A 15,170-nucleotide genomic window follows, 5' to 3' on the forward strand; every position below is an offset into this window, starting at 1 on the left:
ACAGCATACTTGGAAACCACCAGTGATTAGATGGAATTGAAGGAGCTTTGTACAAACACACATTTCATTTGGCTGAGAAATAAAAGACAAGAGGTGAACACAGATCATGAAAAATATATGAGGTCAAGCAAAGTGTGCAGACTCTCAGTGTGAATAATAGTAATTAAGAAGAATTTAATGGTGCTATGAAAACATGGCCCGATGACAAGAATGGTCTGTTGAATTATCAGTGCTCAAATGAGGAAGAACTAGTAATGATACCATGTTCCTTTTTGGTTTTCCACAGCAAGAAGGGCTGTTTGTCTGTGAGCAAAAAAAAAAAAAAAAATAAGTAGAAAATAAAAAAAAATATGGTCATAGGATGGTTCCAGAGCAAAGAGTGCACAACAAGGAGGAAGCCCATTGCAGACATAAAGAGTTTAGTTCCAGGGATCTGGTAAGTGGGGAAAAAAATAGTATCCACTCTAAGATAGTGATAACAAATAAGTGTCTCAAGAAGGCTGGTGACCAGATTTCTAAATGAATACTCAGGGAGGACAAGAGTGATGTTCAAGAAGAAGAAAACATGTACTCCTGAACTCTTGAAGCAGAGTCAGTGAACATGCACGCACGTTAGTTAGCTTGGATCTCTTGATAAATTTGTCCTCATTTAAAACTGGCAAAAGGCCAGGGAGTGTATTCTATAGAGAACATACTGTGAAGAAAGACTGTGTGTACAATAATTATAATAATCATTTACAACCTAGCTTTGGCACTTTGAAAGATAAACTTACTGAGCCTGAGGCACACAAACCAAAAGAGATCTCTGGGGAAAAAAAGAAAGAGGAAGAATTGGAGAAGGGAACAAAATGGTCATGATCTAGCTTCTAGAAGGTAGAGGAATAAAATTTATTTTAGGTAGAATTGATAATGAAGTCAAAAGTATTTTTTTTTTCTATGTGTGCTAAATTTAATTAAAGAAAATACCCTTTGTAGGACCATTATGATACCCAGCTCTAGTGACGGATCATTTTACTTCAATATTGTTTAGTCCAATAGAATTTTTCTGGCAATTTGCATAAAGCACCAGAGTTGTCTCAAAATGCAGTCCAAAAGTCATGACAATGCCCTGCAGTTTCTGGGTAAAGGTTATTGACTGCAACCTTCAAAGGCATGGCTGAATTAAAGTTGTACCATATAATAATGGAGCCTTTCAGGATTAGTGCATGAGAAGTATGCTGTTTTCCTAAGGCTACATAAAGGTTGAAAGAGCACTGTGACTATGGGACCTGGCACCGGAGCAAACACTTGCTGTTATGTTGCTTTGGGAACGCATGCGTGGCCACCTTCTGCATTCTTAACTTCCTCATACCAAGTCAGTAGCACCAACTAAGCGGCCAACCCTCTCGCGGGGTCATGAAGTATGTCCTGTAAAATGATTGGTGGTACAAATTACTTTGCAAACTGCATGGCGTCCTATAAAGATTAGGATTGATTGAACTTTATGTTGGCATAGTGTTTGAGATCGGAAACTAGGGAAAACGTAATCTCTTGGCTGTAAGATAGAATCGAATTCAAGGTTATCACAACTATTTGGAGCAACACTTCACAAACCAAGGTAACTTTTATTTTATTGTGGTTTTGGAACTTCAGTGTTCTAAGTCTGTTAGCATAACCCTTAAAACCACATAATTAATGTCTGAAATGCATGATCCTCCCTACACCATTTTAAGGCCAAGTGAAATAGTGCTAAAAAAAATAAAATAAAGTACTGTAGTGGCAACCCTGGTATGGAAGCATAAGAGTGCAACTGACCAGAATTACAAATATAATCTCAGAGAGCTAGGCAGCAGCTCACTGCTTCATTGTTCAGAAAATCATAGGGTATATTTCCTTAAGGCCAAATCGCTGAGATTTTTTAATTGCCCTTTAATAGAAATCATGATGTATTTTTAGTCCAGAGAAAACAGTCTATGGGAACCACCTTCTCCAGCCCATGTCTTGGCAGAGGAAACTAGTGCCTCAACTGAGAACAGTTTGCTGATCCCCATAGCAACAATGAGGGCTTATCTTGCATGCATCCTAATATTGCCGTGGTATCAATTGTTCCTAGTATTGGTTCTGAGCCCTGAGAGGATGCTCTTGATATGAAACAAAAATATCTTAAATCAATTAGAACATAAACCCTTGCCTCAATCCTTGAGAGTCTCACAGAGTTGACTTGCTGCTCTTCTACTTTGGAATATGCCCTGCAGTTTCTGGGTAAAGGTTTACTGACTGCAACCTTCAAAGATATGGCTGAATTAAAGTTGTACCCTATGCTTGTGACTCAGGTGAGTCTCTCAAGTAGAATGTGGCAACGATGAAAGTGACCACTGAACGGTGTCCCTACACACACACATAACCCTCCAGGGAGACACTGTCCAGGAGCTTTGGTTGTCTGGGTTTAATGGTCATTAACTCCTGTCTTGTTTTCCAGGGCTGCAGTTTAAAAACCTAAGTTTATTCCGTTGCTTAAGTAATCAAACAGACCTTTACTTAAAGGTGATATATGGTTATTTTTCTAGGCTTCGAGATGGTGAAAGCATACTACCTAAAATTCCAAATCCCCTGCCCCACAGGAAGGTTATATTTAACCCATCAATTGCTTGGGAATCCTGAGACAATAGATTCCATCAATACCCAACCATAGCGCTGTTGACCAGGTGAATGTAGATGGCCAGCTCTGGTGCCTTGCAAGCCTGTATAATTGTGCACATTTTCTTTTGGATTGTGTATATTTTTATAGCATTACTATTCCATGGAGCATGCGTTCGTGCAAGCCCTGTGCAGTTTTTGTTAGGTGAGCGTAGATGACAGTACAGACATTTCATTTTATTTGGTGGCTAGGATTTTAAATGCATTAACACTCGGGGGATGGGGGCAGGGGGGCTACTGAAATACATCTTGTACTTCAAGACTCTTTCATTGTTAAGACTGCAAATGACCATTAAATCAGACTTGGAAGGGCTTCCACAGGATGTGTCGCTGAGTGACTTACTTGCCTAGTGGAGACTGAAGATTCCTGTGCATGCTAACACCCTCTTCTGGTAAGAAAAAGGCACTTGAAAGCAACTCTCTCTTCTTTCTTGAAGGCCTGCTGTTCTTCCTCATTTTTCAAGTGTTGCGTGGACAAATAAGAAGCAGGACGTCGTCATCCATCAGACTGTTTCCGTGCTCTGCCTCCACTGGCTGCACTGTGAAGAATTTGCTTTTGCCCTTTGCTTTCTACTGACAACCAGAGGGGAAAAGGAGTGTTTTCTTCGAAACACAAACCGGACGCATCCAACAGAAGTAAGATGTTCCTTTGCTTCAGCTTGCCACTGAAGGTCTAAGATAAATGGCTTCAAAAAAGAAGGCAAGTAAGAAAAAAGAAAAGGCCCAGCTAACATTGTCTCCTAAGAATGCTAACTGGAGAGCTGGAGAGATGGCTCAGCGGTGAAGGCACTTGTCTTCAAACCGTAGTGACCTGAGTGTGCTTCCTCAGTACCCAGGTAAGGCCAGATGCACAAAATGGCACATGTGTCTAGAGTTTGTTTGCAATGGCTCGAGACCCTGGAATACCATTTCTCATGTTCTCTCTCTTTCTCAATTTGCACATAAAGTAAACAATGGAGGAAAAAAGGAAAGCTAGTTGGAGATGACAACTGAAAGCATGTGAATTTTCATCTCCCTGACGTCAGGAACTCCATCTTAGTTATGTTTATGTTCTATGTAGTGACTGGCTTTATCACTGCCTTGAGTAATTAGAGAAACCATAAGGGAAAAGGAAAAAGAAGGGTGGAGGGTGTGTGTGTGTGTGGGGGGGGGTGTTCTGAATCATCATGCACTCTTTTTGTAATAGAAATAGAAAGGAAGTTTTGTTTTTCTTTTTTCTAAAAGACAAACATGCTAATTAGCAAGCCCAGCTGTCCTGCAAAGCACATACCAAGGGAAACTCGAGTACCTTATTGGTTTTCTCTTCTCGTGTGTGCCTATGATATGTATATGTGACATGTAACTATCAGGTAATTACACCCGTGAAACTATACTTGGCAGTTTATCTATGTTAGAGTGAGGCTTAATAAAGGAAAACATGTTAAAGTGCTCTGCAAACTGTAAGATGGTACCCAAATTTAAAAACAAAATAAGGTTGTGCTTATAGCTCATTCAACCACAAATCTTTATTAATCAGATCCTCAGGCCTCTATTAATAATAACATTAGATTGGTAGGGACCAGGGAAATGATATGAACTTCCCATTCAACCACGGAAAAGAAAAATTCAAGTAAAGATGGAAAGCGCGGGGTGAGAGGCAGAGCATGATTGAGGCTGAGACCTTCCGTCCGTCGTTTCACAGAAACACCATTTTGGACAGTGGCTCCTGCACACCCATTGCAGATTCTCAGAAATCAAGCAAGAAACTCCAATGTCTGCTTTGGGTGTAATACTAAGAGACACAATGAGGCTGTATAACTGTTCCTCCAATCCCAAGCAACCAAGAGAAAGACAACTTCCACTTTGCATGTGGCAAAGAAGGAATGATATGTAGGCCTTGCATTTGAAACCTAATACTAGGCTCACGACGCTGAAACCCGGCGCTACACACAACTGACCCCCATCCCACAACTGTCCCCACGGGCTGATACGTGTGGGCGGAGGCACTAGAACCACATTAGCAAGGCAGCAGTGTCCTACGCCCCTCACCCAACCTCCAGCAACAGAGTCTGGTGAAAGGCATCCTGTGGGAAAGCAGGTGATGTTGCCTTGAAGCTCAGAACCAGGTGCACATGGTGAGATTTCCCATCAAGCCAGAGCTCACAGTGGACGTTTCTGAAAGCCCTCCAACACCAAGGAAAGAGCTGCACCCTGCTCAAATAGACAGGCATTTTGGCTTGTGTGACCATGGGCCTTGGAGTGACCCTGGGCCCTGTCGGCAACCCTGAAGATCCTTTATTAAGACTCAGGTGCAGTGCCACCAGGCTTAATCTCAGGCTTGATGGCCAAGGTACTGCCTCCAACCTCAAACAGCATGAGCCATCTGTAGGCCAGGCTTCAAAGATGGCCTACTCTGGCATTAAGCGGAGATCTGTGTCCTCCCCAAAGGGTTGACTCATGTTCCAAGCTTCATCACAACCATCTTCTTTCTCTCTCTCTCTCTCTCTCTCTCTCTGTGTGTGTGTGTGTGTGTGTGTGTGTGTGTGTGTGTGTGTGTGTGTGTCTGGATGCATTCCTGAGACTATACTTTTTTTGTGGCTGTGAAATTCAGATGCAACGTACCTTAGCATCAGCCTTTATTAATAAGCGCCTGCTTTCACCAACACTACCCCAACCATTGACAACACAGTGCAGCTCCGGACCCCATACCTGGGCAAGGACAACATAAGCACGCTCCTTGCCTTGGGACGCTGCACTGGACTGGTGGAACCTTGCACTGAGAACATCTTGGAGCAGCCTTGAAAATACTCTGTGCAGGTTACAGTGTACCAGGTATCTAAGCCTACTCCAATCCCATGAGCAAACTACCCTTTATGGTACACCCCCCACCCCCCACAGCTAATGCTGAATCTTACTTCAACTGCAGGTTTGGGACAAATTTGCACTTAGATAGCCCCCTAGTGATGAAAACATAATAAGACACTAGCAGATTTTCCAAAAATCAAATTTTTAATGGATGCCATCTAGTGGCAAAATCCTGGAAGTGATTGGCTGTAAGAAAAGGAGCCTGCTCTTTTTTTTTCTTTTTTTTTTTTTTTCCTTTTTTTCTGGAAAGGCATGTATAAACAAAGCCATATTATTATGATAAGCTGAATCATTTCCTAAGCCCCAAATGCCCAGGTGACAGATACCACAGCCCGACAAGCATTGAGAACATTCAAAATGAACTCACCTAACTGACAAATTAGACTGCAAGAAACCAATCAGACAGCACGAAGCAAGGATGAATCTCAGGTAGAGAACTCTTAAGGAAATAGTTACTTGTGTAAAAATTCCTCTGCGAGAAACAACTCCTGTTGAAAAGTGGTAAAGAGAAGCAACTCCTCCTATTCCTTCCCTTTTCTCCTTAAGATCTGTAGTTTAGGCAGTTCCAAGAATTAATCAATAGAAGTTTCTCTTGTTTTTTTAAAAATATTTTTATTTATTTATTTGCGAGGGGAGACAAAGCGAGGACAAGAGAGGAGGCTAGGACCTCCTGTAGCTGGAGATGAACTCCAGACACGCACTACTTTGTGCTGCTGGCTTTAAGAGGTTACTGCAGAATCAAACCTGGGCCAGCAGGCTTTGCAAATAAGTGTGGTTAGCTATTAAGCCATCTTTCCAGGCCAGAAGTTCCTCTGTATAGATGTTTTCCATCCAATAAACAAGGACTAATAGGCTGTCACACAAGTTTGCTATTTATATGAACTAATGGATTAAGCAATAGTCGCCAAAGAGTGCTAACACCAGAGAAATAACTAGTTGTCACGTATATTGTGATGGAAATATGAAAAGATCATTATTTTAAAATGGAGTAATATTTAATAATAACAATGATGATAGCACATCTTGGTCAATTCTCTCAATCTCACCACCTATTTTTATGAAGTAAAAAGGGACAGAAAGATAAACACTGATGAGACAACTGGGAAATCCAAATGCTTCATAAAACTGAGGAGCTGGAGTTCTTTGAATTTAGTGTGTGCTTTGATAGCAAAGCAAGACTTTACTTGTGGATGATTAGAATCTATCCTGAAGCATTTACTGAAAAATCTATGATACAAAGATATTGGACCATGAGGAGTGGATTGTGCTGCAAATGAAACATGGTTGGTCACATACTGATATTTGTTACTGAGCAATGGGTACATCTGATTCATTATTTATCTATTTTCCAGTGTGTCTGCAATTTTTCAAAATAAAAAAAAACTAAAACAAAAAAAGGAAGAGACTTTATGTGTAGAAAAAAATTCACTTAACCTCTAAAAACATGCATAGGCTGAATAAAAGAGAAAATGACGTTCCATGTAAATAGAATCCCAGGCCAAGCAGAAGTAGCCTTAATTATCTAGGACAAGATCAACCCTAAATGGAAAGCAGTACAAAAGAGTGATTATCAGATCACGTGATAAGAGGGTCACTTCATTAATAAGCATAATGATTATAAATATTTATGCAACCAAATGTTAGGGCATCCAAATATATAAGACAAAGCATGAGTAGACTGTAAGAGTGAAATGAACACCAATACAGCAGTAGGAAACATTAACACCAACTTACATCGACACACCAATTGTTCAGACAGAAAACAAAGTACTAGCCTACTTAAATTTCACCTTTAACCAAACAGATCTAACGGACATCCGCATAGTCTTCCATCCATGATTGCTCAATACACATTTTTTTCTCAATGGCACATGTAACATTCCCCAGGACAGATTGGATGATAGGCCACAAAACCAGTATAAACAAACTTTCAAAAAATTGAAAGCATGTGAAATATTTTTTTTCTGACCATAGCACAATTAAACAAGAAATCAAAAACAACCAACTTTGAGGTTGGGTGTGGTTGCGCAAGCCTTTAATCCCAGCACCCGGGAGGCAGAGGGAAGAGGATCACCATGAGTTCAAGGCCACCCTGAGACTACATAGTGAATTCCAGGTCAGCCTGGGCTAGAGTGAGACCGCACCTCAAAAAACCAAACAAACAAACGAACAAAAAAAGCAACAAAGTTTGGATACTATGTAAGTAGGTGGGAGTTCAACAACTTATCTTGAACTTTTATTCAAGGATAATAAGATTTCAAAAGGAAATTCAAAAATTTCTTATAACCAATAAAGTGCAATAGCATACCAAAACCTCAGGACACAGCAAAAGCCATACAAAGAAGGAAGTCTATAACCATCAATACCTACAGTAAAAAATAAAATAAAAAAATAAAATAAAAACCAGAAACATCTCAGATATACAATCTCCCTTTGCATCTAATAAATAACTAATAAAACAACCAAACCCCAAATTAGTGGAAATGAAGAAGAAGGCCGAGGGCAGAGAGCCAAGGGAAGGGAGGCCTGCTCATGGGAAAGTGTTCGCTGAGGGCAGAAGGTAGAAAGAACCAAGATCAGCAGATCAGCCTGGGCCCAGGTGAAACCTTGGAGGAATTGGTGGGATGAGCAAGAGCGCTGCTCCCACGGCGAACCTGACAACCAGCGCCAGGGAGACGACAGACACTGAGGGCACTCAGCTCCTACCAAAGCAGAGCTCCAGAGGCTCTTGAGGGCTCAATGCTGAAGTTGACTTAAAACACACCCACCTCCGCTCAGGGGATTTTGCAGAAGAGGGGCCAGAATGATTATAAGACCCACAGGATGAGAGACATTCCCCACACCACGCCACCCTTGCCACAGGACTGATTGCTGCTCTCACACTTCATAACACACAACCCCATAGGGAATACCAGGAAGCCCACTGAGGAGAGCCCTCAGCAAAACGGGGGACGGGAGTAGGGAAATGAAGATACCAACACATGATGTATCCATACAAAGCATATGCTTAAAAAAAAAACAAAACAGAAAAAAAGAAAACAAACAAAATGATCAGAGCAGAAATCGAAATAAATAAAGTTAAAAATACAACAATACAAAAAAAAATCAGCAAAGCAGAACTCTAGGTCCATATGAGAGATGGAAAGGGTAACACTGCTGCTGATACTCCGAGAATGGACTCGTTAGAGACTACTGTGAACAGCTAATTGCGACCATACTTCATAACTTAGGAGAAGTAGAACAGTTCTTGGACACATGCACCTTATGAAAATGGAATTATAAATAGAGAAAAACCTATGAAAAATAAATAAAGTGATTGAATCAATATAAAAAGCACCCCATCAGACGGCTTTGACATTGATTTATGCATATGCATTTAAAGAAGAACGAGGACCAAGCTTTCTTTAATTAGCCCCCAAACAATCAACTAGAGGGATTTCTTTCACATTCATTCTGCAATGCCACCATTACCTCGATGGAAAAACCAGACGACAGCAAAAATAGAGAGAGAGAGAGAGAGAGAGAGAGAGAGAACTACATCCTTTACGAACAGAAAGGGGGCACATCCTGGTTAACAAACACAGTAACACCCGGAAAACATTAGTAACACGGGTCTGCTGGTAATATCACCTCCACACAGTCCAGGGTAAAGTCACATCATCATCTCAATAAAAGGCAAAATCCATCTGGTAAAGTCAGCATCCCTTCATGGTCTGAACAAATGAGGAGAAGAAGTAACAAGCTTTAATGCAGTAAAGGCCACACATATTAAGCCTACAGCTAATTACATGTGAATGAGAGACTCAAAGCTCTCTGAGATACGTAGATATCACACCTCTAGCACTACAGAGAGAATGTAGTAGGTGAGAAAGAGAAAGGAAGGAAGCACAACAAAGCTGGAAAGAAGGAAGTTACAGCTGACAGAATGTTGTATAAAAACGCTATAGATGTTGCTCAAAACCTATTAAAACTGACCAAAGAATGCCATAAAGTTGAAGAATTCAAAAGTTCAATGTACAAACAAGTAGAATTGCTGCAGGCAAGTAGCCAGTTCTCTGAGATAGGAATCAAGAAAATGATCCCATTTATTAATACTTATCAAGAAATAAAATGTCTGGACAAGAATTTAACCAAAGAGGTAAAGATCTTTACAATGAAAACCATGAAACATTAATAAAAGTGAAGTGGACATAAATCAATGGAAAGATATACTTGGTGTATGGATTGGAAAATGTCAATATTGCTAAGTGCTCCATATTATCCAAAGTAATTTCAATTCATTGCAATCCTTATCAAAATACCAATGATATTCTTTATAGATCAAGGAAAAATAATTTTGAAATTTCTATAAAACCAGAGAAATACCCTAATAAAACAAAGAAATCTTTAACAAAAGAATAAAGTTTGAGAAATTATATCCCTCTATAACACAGTACAAAGCCATCACTCAAAACATTTTATTGGCATCAAGAAATATACCAATCACAGGCTGGGGAGATGGCTTAGCCATTAAGCGCTTGTCTCTGAAGCCTAAGGACCCCGGTTCGAGGCTTGATTTTCCAGGACCCACATTAGCCAGATGCACAAGGGGGCACATACGTCTGGAGTTCGTTTGCAATGGCTGGAAGCCCTGGCACGCCCATTCTCTCTTCCTCTTTCTCTGTTGCTCTCAAATAAATAAATAAAAATAAAAAAGAAATAAAAAGAAATATATCAATGAAACAGAGCAGGAAACCTAGAAATAATTATACATATTAACAGCCAACTGATTCTTCATAAAGGTGCAAACAAACTAACTACCCTGGAAAAAGCACAGACTAGATCTTCACATGCAGGTTAATAAAGCTAGATGCTTACCTTTTACCACTTACATAATCAAGTCAAAATCAACTGAAGACTTAAATGTAATTCATGAAGCTATGATATTACTAGAATAAAAAGGAGGAAAAAAATTGTCAAATATTGGACCAGGAAGAAAATTTTTTACAAGATTCCAATAGTGTAGAAAACAAGATCTAATAACAGACAAATGAGATTATACCCAGTTGAAAACCTATATGGTAATGGAAACAATCAACAGAGAGTAGGAAAAAAACAAAAAACAAAAACAAAAACAAAAACAAAAAACAAACCTTACATAATGGGACTGGAGAGACAGCTTAGAAGTTAAGACCTTTGCCTATAAAGCCAAAAGATCTCTGTTCAATTCTCCAGGACCCATGTAAGCCCAGGGGGGTGCATGCATCTCGAGTTCGTTTGCAGTGGCTGGAGGCCTTGGCATACCCATTCTCTCTCTCTCTCTTTCTCTGCCTCTTTTTCTCAAATAAGTAAGTGAATTAAAAAAAAATCATAAATAAATAAATACAAAATGGAACAAAACATTTAGATTAATTTTCTAAATAAATTGTAAAAACTCCATAATAAAACAAAATAAATTTAAAAACTAATAGGGGCAACAAACTAAGTAGACATTTCTCTAAAAAATCATACACATGACTTACAAATGTATGTACAAAAAAGCTCCATATTCTAATTACTGAGAAAAACAAATCAGAGCCACAGCGAGAGGTCACCTTACTTCCACAAGAACAACTATCACCAGAAATACTAAATATTAAAATCTCCAATTGATGATGCGCATGAGAGTGAATTCTTACACATTATTGGTAGGAACATACATTTGTATGGCCATTATGTAAAACAGAATAAAATTCCTCAAAAAATAAAGTAAAAATAGAGGCATAACATGACATGACTCAGTAGTCCTGATGCCAGGTTTATAGCAACCACTATTTCAAACAGATATCTACAACTGTGGTTCATACTAGTACTATTCACAGTAATCAAGAAATACAAACAGTTGTATACCAACTGGCAATGGATTAAAACAATGTAGTACATATAAACCATGGATATTACTCATCCAGCACATAGCATGAAATCTTGTCATTGTGACTATGTGCATAGACCTGAGATCATTAATATATAAGTGAAATAATCCAGTTACAAAAAAGAACATAAGCACCACATGATCTCAGTCACAAACTGAGAACAAAAGCAAATGATTTCACACAAGTTAAAAAGGCAATAACTGATTCCAGTATATGTTGAAGATACTTACATCAAAACTCTTACCTACCCAATACACGAGATGGCTCTGGAATATGTTATCCCTTTGTGTTCTTGACATAAATGCATAAGCACAAGCTGACACTTTGTTTGTTTATTTATTTATTTATTTGAGAGCTACAGACAGAGAGAGGAAGAGGCAGATAGAGAGAGAGAGAGAACGGGAGCACCAGGGCCTCCAGCCAATGCAAACGAACTCCAGATACATGCATCCCCTTGTGCATCTGGCTAATGTGGGTCCTGGGGAATCGAGCCTCGAACCAGGGTCCTTAGGCTTCACAGGTAAGCACTTAACTGCTAAGCCATCTCTCCAGCCCCAAGCTGACAATTAGAAATGATTGGTTATCCTGAACAATGTCAACTCTAAAATAAGTCATGATGGCTTGGTGCTATCTCTCTCTCTCTCCCTCTCTCCGTCTCTCTCCCTCCCTCCCTCCCTCTCTCTCTTTCTCTCTCTCTCTCTCTCTCTCACACACACACACACACACACACAAATACATTTTAAAAACTGATTTAGCCAGGCATGATGCACATGCCTTTAATTCCAGCACTCAAGAGGCAGAGGTAGGAGGAGCGCACAGTGAGTTTAAGACAACCCTGTGACTAGGTCAGCCTGGGCTAGAGCAAGACCCTATCTCAAAAAAAAATTAATGTAATTTTTTTTGTTTTATGGTTGTTTTTGAACAATATTCACATTTTATTATTGAATAATTATAAAGTACTATCGCAGTCATCTTTCTTTCTTTGAGAGAGAATACAAAAGCAAAGACAATTCATGGGGCTGCATCAACACCTTGGTGTAGTCACTCTTGCCTGTAACCCTTTTGTAACACAGTCTTTTTACACCCTGAGTGGCTACCCACGGGAGGCCAGAACACAATCCCAGACGTGACTAAGAAGCTACTATACGTATACATCTTATGCTCCTATTTTATATGCAAGTTTTCACCTTATTCCTACTTGTAGCTCTGAAGCCTCTGATGACAATTTCCTGGCATAGTGTCCTAGTTCTATCTATAAAAGCAGACGATAGAGAAGAGGAAGTTTGTGCAATCCTGCATCACTGGAAGGCAGTTATATATAGCCATCAATCTGTGAGAAACCACAGCAGAGAGAGAAAGATGACTGAAAGTCACTCAGTCATTCTGTAGGACAGAAGCCGAGCAGAAAAGCACAGAGGTTGACAAGGGGGAAAATTAAAATCAAGAATCAAATGGAAAGTTTGTGAGTTCATCTTCATAAACGCTGGGGTGCATTGCTCATACCCAGGAAAGATAAATATACTCTCTACCATACGCTTGGGGTTTCAAAGACTGGACCAGGTTGGAAACCTACTAATCATGGAACTCATGCAGCTTTGCCAAAGTGCTTTCTTTTCCCCCAAACCTACAATACATTACATGGTAAATTTCCTTATTAAGTAAATGAAAGAGGATGGATGACAGGAAAATAACTAAGAATTTAGTCAGCTGAAAATTGATATTAATAACAGCAAGTCTGCCCCCTTGCAAATTCTCTTTTGTCAGTTTTTGAAGATTGTTCTGGAATATTACCTACTAAATATTAATAAACTTTATTTTTATTTGCTGCCCTTCTTCATATTGTACAACACTAAGTATCCAGTATCCATACTTTAGGCACAATGTTCCATATGAGTCAGCCTTATCACTGGAGATATACTTTAAACACCAAATATTTAAAAATTTTACAAAGAGAAACTTAAAAATTCAGTTGGATGTCAGATGGAAAATTCAGCGAGGACTTAATAGTGGTTTGGCATTTGACTTTGAAGGATGAGCAGCGCTTTGAAAGTGGAAGACATCTCAGGGAAACATGCAAAACATTAGTTACCAAGAATACAATCTATTGAGATAGAGTCAAAAGTTCATTAAACCTAGAGAATGAACAGAAATCAGTCACAACACACACTGAGCTGTTCACTGACCTACAAGGTCCCCAAAACTAGACAGGCTTCTGTCAAAGCACTTGGTTACCCACCTGAGGTAAAGGGTGAGACCTTATTGCTGAAGACACCACGCGATGCCGACACTGAACACTGGGAGATCTGAGTGAAGCTGGAAGGAAGCCCATGACCAGGAGGCTGTCCAGGATAGTGCTGAAAAGTGCCACACTGAAAATGGCCAACAGTGCTGCGAGCATGCAGGAGACACTGCTGTACAAAAGCAGCCATCCTGGCAAGATGTACCCATTTGTGCACCAGTGGCTCCCAATGGGAAACCAATGGCTCTCTGACTGGTGAAGAGATCCATTCTCCGTGGAAGGGAAATCCCTAGCTGGAACTGGGAAGCAAGTCAGAATCCTCCGGAGACAAAGATTATGCAATGAGAAGTACCCGTGAGTCTGGCCAAAAGAGAGGCTACACCCATCAAAATCTCTCTTCATTAGCAATGCCTATCCCATTTAACCTATGCTGACTTCAGTCTCTATTACATAATCTGTTCTTTTTCAGAAGGCAGTGAGAACCGAGGACAACCAAAGTCTGTCAACAAGACAGCTGACTCCATGGCAGGAGATAAACCACGCCTCAGACATCAGCCAGGGCCCAGGTGAACCCACGGAGGAGCTGGCCAGATGATCAACAGCGCTGCTCCCACGGTGAGCCTGACAGCCTGCTCCAGGGTGATGCAGACAGACACTGAGGAGACTCAAAACGCACCAAAGCAGAAATCCAGAAGCAGCTGAGAGCTCAATACTGAAGTAGACTTAAAACACACCCACCAAGGCTCAGGAAATTTTATGGGAGAGATGCAAAAAGACTGTAAGGGCCAGATGGTGGGATGGAATATCCAGAGGCATGGCCTCCAGCCACAGTGACTGTCTGCTGCTCTCACAACTCATAAACCACAACCCCAGGAGGAACACCAGCAATCCCACTGGGGTGAAGGGGGGGACACGGAGGGACTCATTGGAATGGTGACAGAGAGGATGGAAAAGATGGTACACACACATGATGTGTCCATACATTAAGTTTCTACTTAACTTTTTTTAAAGCCTGAAATTTTGCAGCAGAACCCTTGAATTTTCTTTTGGATTGTCATTTAAATAGAATCCACATTCCCCTGCTGCCCCCAGCAAGCTAACTCTGTAAATGCAATACTATATTAACTCCCCGTGCATTTCCTTTTGGGCCCTCAATCTGTCTTAGACATGGCTTGAAAGCTTCTCTACATCTCCATCTCTTTATGAAATATAAACAAATTCATTAAGAATATTAGAGGATGAATTATAGGGAAATGATTATTAGGAAATGCAACTGACTGAGTGGAACATCTGATTGCTAAGATGCTTTGAGCAGCATCATAAATGCGGGATCTTGCTGCTTTTACGGAGGCTATCGGGATAGAGAATGCAACTAAAGGTGGAAAATGAAGCTGTGCTAGAAGAAGCTGGTAGTTAATGCTCATATCACAAGCTCTTTCTGAGGAATAGAGCCATGGAAATTATGATGGCAAAAAAAAAAAAAAAAAAAAAAAGAGAGAGAGATGCAATGACTATTCCAG

General features: G+C 40.2%; 1 long non-coding RNA gene across 1 annotated transcript; it reads left to right on the forward strand.

Annotated features, from left to right (window-relative positions):
• The first annotated feature begins 1,496 nt into the window (after positions 1-1,496).
• On the forward strand, positions 1,497-14,524 carry LOC123455740. The gene is made up of 3 exons (XR_006634110.1): positions 1,497-1,597; positions 3,114-3,512; positions 14,120-14,524. It is a non-coding gene; the product is annotated as an uncharacterized LOC123455740 (long non-coding RNA).
• Positions 14,525-15,170: the final 646 nt, after the last annotated feature.

This window comes from Jaculus jaculus, chromosome 18 (genome assembly GCF_020740685.1).
Source record: "Jaculus jaculus isolate mJacJac1 chromosome 18, mJacJac1.mat.Y.cur, whole genome shotgun sequence".
Taxonomy (NCBI): Eukaryota; Metazoa; Chordata; class Mammalia; order Rodentia; family Dipodidae; genus Jaculus; species Jaculus jaculus.